Genomic DNA, 6,000 nt, shown 5'->3' with positions numbered 1-6,000 from the left:
TGGCCATTTAGAGTAAAGGGGCATCAACACTGGATCTTCCTGTACAATAGACCCTGTTAGCTTCTGAAAGGGTTCCGGTGTTCAAATTCCAGTTATGGCCAGGTCCCTTGGTTCTCAGTGTGGGGGTGGGGGATGGGGGTGGGAGGCAAGAGACTTTGGTTCTGGGTGCAGCTGGAGGCCAATGTTCTCTCCTCTGCACATGCTGCAGCTGTGACTTGTGGTTTTGGTCTGTTGTCTCTGGACAACTCAGCACCTCATCAAACAGGATAGGACCATTTTGACCTGGTTTTGTAGTTGCAACATCTGTGAAGTCCAATACTGCAAAACACAATAAAACGAGGGATGCCTTTTCATTGGAATTTGTTCATAGAAACTCATCTCACACTGTAAAAATACCAAAATTGATAATGAAAAGAAAATACAAATATATGTTTTTTTAAAACCTTTATTAACTATGCAAAGCAAAACACTAAGTAGAAATGATGTATCATAAATACTTCTTTTGGAGGTTATTTTCCTTCATGGGCTGGTTTGTCTAAGATGTCCATTGTGATTATGTGGGGGGAAAAAACCCACACTGAATTGTATACTTTAAAAAGGTAAATTATATGGTCTGTGAATTATGTTTCAATTTTTAAAAGAAAGAATACAAGTTATTGAAGTTTGGAATTAAGGTGTCACATTTTTCTGCTAAATATTCCTTGAATAAACATAGGTATTCTTTATTACTCTCAAGACTTTCCAAGTGCATTTTAGAATAGGGTCATCTTTCTGGAAAGTTTTTGTTGATGACATGTGTATTGACACATGGTTAATATATGGAGCAGGCTCATTTTTATGGCAACTCTAACAGTGACCTCTTGCTCTGTCATTTCAATAAAATCTTTATAGCTGAGTTCCTTTGAAAATGTACCAATTCAAACGCCTCTGCTTTGTACCCAGGCCTTGATTTGTATTTCTTGGGATTATGGATTTGTCATAACATTAGATTACACAAAGTCCTGTTTCATTGATATTAGACACCTATTTGGACATAGTTGCCTTCCTCTTCAATGAATTCAGTTAACTTTGCCAGGAACTTCTTCAATGCTTCTGTGACGGGACCTGCAGATACCCCCTCTCCCAATACTGATGTTACAACAAACAGTTCTCTTCTTGTCCCTGATAAATCAGAAGTACACTTTGCTCAGGATAAAATGTTTTCCTTGGAGAGCTCATGCTGGTTGTTTTTGTATGTTCTTTAAGCAAGATGGTGTGTTTTTTGTTAGGTGGTTATTTGGTCCAAATTGTTGCTTGGCTCATTATGCATTAATGGAGTCAAAATACAATATTTTTAATTTTAAGTTATAGCTTTTCTTTTTTTTTACTGATTTCTTTTTTTCATATATTGGGGAGAGTAAAAAAAAAATTAAAGAAAGGTGACCAAACTAATTGAAGAGTGTTTTTTAAAAGGGATCAGATATTGTTACTTCCCTATACAAAACTTTTCAGTGGTTTTCCATATAACTCAGAATAGCATCCAAAGTACTTACCATGACCTCCAACACCTTGTGTAATTTGATTCCTGCTTATCTCTCCTACCCTGTTCTTATTCTTCTCCCACACTTCAGCTTATTATCAATTGATGTTGTATCAGTGTAAATAAGGATTTGGGTATTACTGCGGGGACTTTAGTTTTGATAATAAAGGAATAACTTCTAAACATAATTTTGGTGCCTTCCTTCCTATATGTATTCCTCTCAACTCTGTTTCATTTTATGAAAGAGAAAAACACAGGCCCAAAATGGTGTCACTTATGCTAAAGCCTATGACACAAAACCTGGATTTAATACCTGACCTAATTGCTGTTTCAACTTCTCCCAGAAACAAAACCTTAAATCAACCAGTCTGGAATTTTCTGGTCAACAACAATGAAGTAATTTATCAAGACTAGTATTCCCCAATCCCTCCCTATAAAAAGAAGAGGCAATCTGCATGTAAAAAAACCCTTGCCTGTAAAAAAATGTAAAAAAAACAAACCCTTGCCTGTTTGTCCCCCCTTCCCCCAAAAGAAAATGTTCTGGTTAGAAAATAATCCTTTTTCTTTTGTTAATAGCTCCCTTGCCCCACCCTTCTTCCTATAAAAACCTTCCATTTTGTACAACCCCTTGAACACTCTTCTAGTTGCTAGGTGGGATGCTACCTGATTGATTCATGAATTGCTTAATAAATTGCTTAAATAGATCTTTAAATGTACTCATTTGAATTTTATTTTTAACACTTGTTACTTTGGCCAGAAATTTAAAAAGAGTGATAAATAACTGTATTGGTAAGGGACATTTTTTGGTCTGTTTCTGATTTTAATAGAAATGTCTACAGGGTTTCATTATTATATGATGTTGGCTATTGATTTGAGATGGATACCATTTATGATATTATAGGAGTATCTTCTATTTGTAGATTTTAGAGTTTTTGTTCAAGAATGGGCATTTATTTTATGTGTTTTAGTATGTATTAAGGTAATTGCACAGTTTTTCTTTGTTGAACCATTGTTATGTCATAGGAATAGATTTTCTAATATTTAATCATATTTGAATTCTTGGGATAAATCCTTCTTGATAGTGAACCTTTTGTTAAGGGAATTTTGATTCCAATTTATTCTTATTTTATTCAAGAGTTTACATCTTTGTTTATAAGTAATATTATTCTATAGTTTCCTTTTTGGCATGTGTGTTGTCTCTGTTTTGTATCAGGTACTGTCAATGAAAACACTTGAAGGAAATGAACCATCTTTGTGGTATTCTCTGAGGGAGGTACAGTGGTTCCATTTGCTCTGGATTACACTTTGTACATAATCAAAATTTTATTATTTCCTTATCATTTATATAAAAGTTAATTCAAAATGAACCATGAGCTTAAATGTAAAACATAAAACTAAAAAATTTTAGAAAAACACATGGGAGAAAATCGTGGGGACCTAGGGCTTGGAGAAGTGTTCTTAGACATGACACCAAAGCAAGAGCCATGTTGTAGGCTGAATAATGGTTCCCCCCACCAAATGCCCACATCCTAATTCCTGGAATTTTAAATTTTCACCTTACATGGCTAAAGGGACTTTGCAGATATGATTGAAAGATGGGGAGATTGTCCTGAATAATTTATGTGGGCCCAATGTAATCACAAGGGTCCTTATAAGAGGGAGCCAAGAAGGTAAGAGGCAGAGAAGATGTGACAATAAAAGCAGAGCTCAGAATGATGCCTTTGCTGGAAGAGGGTCATGAATCTGACACAATAGGGACTTGGGTCTGAGAATGGAAAAATACCGAATGTCTAGGAAGCATAGATAAGACCAGGTAGCCAGAAAATGTTAAAACCACTCTTCCACATGCACAGCTGATCAAGGATTGGCCACTATATGACCTTCCTGGGGTGGTGATAATGAGCAACACCACCATCTTCTTTTTTCTCTTTGTTTTGTTTCTTTGTTTGTTTGGTTGCTATTGTTTTAATTTAAAAATATTTTTTATTGATTTCAGAGAGGAAGGGAGAGGGAGAGAGAGATAGAAACATCAATGATGAGAGAGAATCATTGATTGGCCGCCTCCTGCACGCCCCCTACTGGAGATTGAGCCTGTAACCTGGGCATGTGCCCTTGACCGGAATGGAACCCAGGACCCTTCAGTCTGCAGGCCGACACTCTATCCACTGAGCCAAATGGGCGAGGGCTATTGTTTTTTTTTTAAATTTATCTTTATTGCTGAAAGTATTACAGATGTTCCCTTTTTCCCCAGTTGACCCCCTCCACCCTACTCCTGCCCATTCCCAGGTCTTCTCCACACTATTGTCTGTCCATGGGCTATACATATATGCATATAAGTTCATTGGTTAATCTTCTCCTGCTCCCCCTCTTCCCTCTGAAATACATCAGTCTATTGCATGCTTCAATGTTTCTGACCTTTTTTGTTCAGTTATTTTGTTCATTAAATTCCACATATAAGTGAGATCATGTGATACTGTCTTTCTCTGACTGGCTTATTTCACTTAGATAATACTTTCCAGGTCTCTCCATGCTGTTTCCAGGGATAAGAGATCCTAATTGTTTACAGCTGCTTACTATTCCATTGGCAACACCACCATCTTGTTCCAACAGTGCAGGTGTGGAGATGCGGATATAGATGCCAAGCAACTTTACAGAAGGAGAAAGTAACCCCACCCTGGCATGGAAAATCTCACTCCTGAACCCTACACAAGCCCACCTTTTTGAGCAAGCCCACTTTGTCCCCAGCTTATAAAAACAGCCTAGCAGAGGCGGCCCCCAAGCCAGTTCAGAGGACCTTCTTTCCTCTGTGCTGCCTCCCTTGTGCTCAAGCATAAGCTTAATAAAAACTGTCTGGAAATTCTCTGGGGTTTCCTCTTGATTTCTATCTTGGGGAATCTAAGAACACCAACACAAGTAACAAAGTGAGGAATGTGAACAGTTTTTAAAAGCAGGAAAATGCAAAAAAAATGGCTTCTCTCTTAGAGTTTCCAGAAGGAATGCAATCTTGCCAACACCTTGATTTTAGACCAGTGAGACCCTTTTTGAGGTTTTTCACTTCCAGAATTGTAAGATAATAAATTTGTTGTTTTAAGTAACTAAGTTTGTGGTAATTTGTTACAGCTCCAATGTAAACTGATACATTAACAAAATAAAAATTTGAGTGGCAATTAAAGCACGGGAGGGAGAAGCAGGGTCACTCAAAACCTCAGTTACCTAGGTCACCCTGGGCTTTCTAAATGGGAAATTTCTTGGATGTAGTGGCCTGGCTCTTTATCTGATTAGGTAGCTTCCAATAAGTTTATTTGAGATGGATGTCTCTGAAATGAATGCCTTGGCAATCAAAAAAGGTTAATATCAGGCACTTACATTAGAATAAAAAAAGCTAATTATCAGGCACTTTTACTACAATTTTCCTAATGGCTAATGATATTGAACATCTTTTCATGTGCTTATTTGCTGTCTATAAATCCTCTTCAGTGAAATGTCTCTTCATGTCTTTTGCTCATTTTCTAATTGGATTGATTAGATTTATTTATTTATTTATTTATTTATTTATTTATTTTTACTGCTGAGGGTTATTTATATAGTCTAGACATTAGTCCTTTGTTGGATATATGGTTTGCAGATGCTTCCTCCCAGTCTATAGCTTGCTTTTTCACCCTCCTTAACAGGGTCTTTTGCAGATAAAATATTTTTAGTTTTGGTGAAGTCCAATTTATCAAATTTTCCTTTTGTTATTGTGAATATACAATTGCTCCTGCATCATTTATTGAAAAGAGTATTCTTTCCCTCCATTGAACTGTCTTGGCACCCTTGGCAAAAAGCAATTGAGCATAAATGTATGGGTTTGCTTCTGGACTCTCAATTCATTCTATTGATATAGAAATGTTTTTTTTCATTAATGTTATTTTTTCTGAGGGGGAACACTCTGAGTAGAATCCATGTCATTTTTCCCCCACACTTATGAGCTAATTTAAGTGGGGTGCCATGCAACCTCATTGAGGAAAATTAAGCTGATTAATAGGTCTCCAGGAAATGAGAAATAGAAAGTGTGGTGATTGGTGCATTAGAAAGAACTTTGGATTAGAATTAGTAAGACCTGTATTTGGATGACAGTTCTATCCAGAGCTATGGGCAAGTTACTTAACCTCTATGAGTTTTAGCTACTGTGAAATGGAGATGATGGCAATCTTGCAGGGTTGGTGTTAGCATTAAGAGACAAAGGTTTGAAAAAAAAAAAAGAGACAAAGGTTTGGAAAATGATGGCATAGTCCTTGGTACACAGTAAGTACTTTACATAAAGCAGACTCACAGCTGGTGGATGGTCTGTGGCTCCCCCCTTTGTGACCCAGGATAGTTATGTGGGATCAGGAGGGATGGGCTCCTCAGTGTCAGCCCCACCATTCTGCTTCTATCTCCTGCACTGTGCAGCAGTTATGGTTCCATTCCCTCACATTTTCTGTCAGGAGCAGTATAAAGGG

Source organism: Cnephaeus nilssonii (genome assembly GCF_951640355.1).
Source record: "Cnephaeus nilssonii genome assembly, chromosome: X".
NCBI classification, from domain to species: Eukaryota; Metazoa; Chordata; class Mammalia; order Chiroptera; family Vespertilionidae; genus Cnephaeus; species Cnephaeus nilssonii.
Note: the sequence above shows the minus strand (reverse complement) of the source record.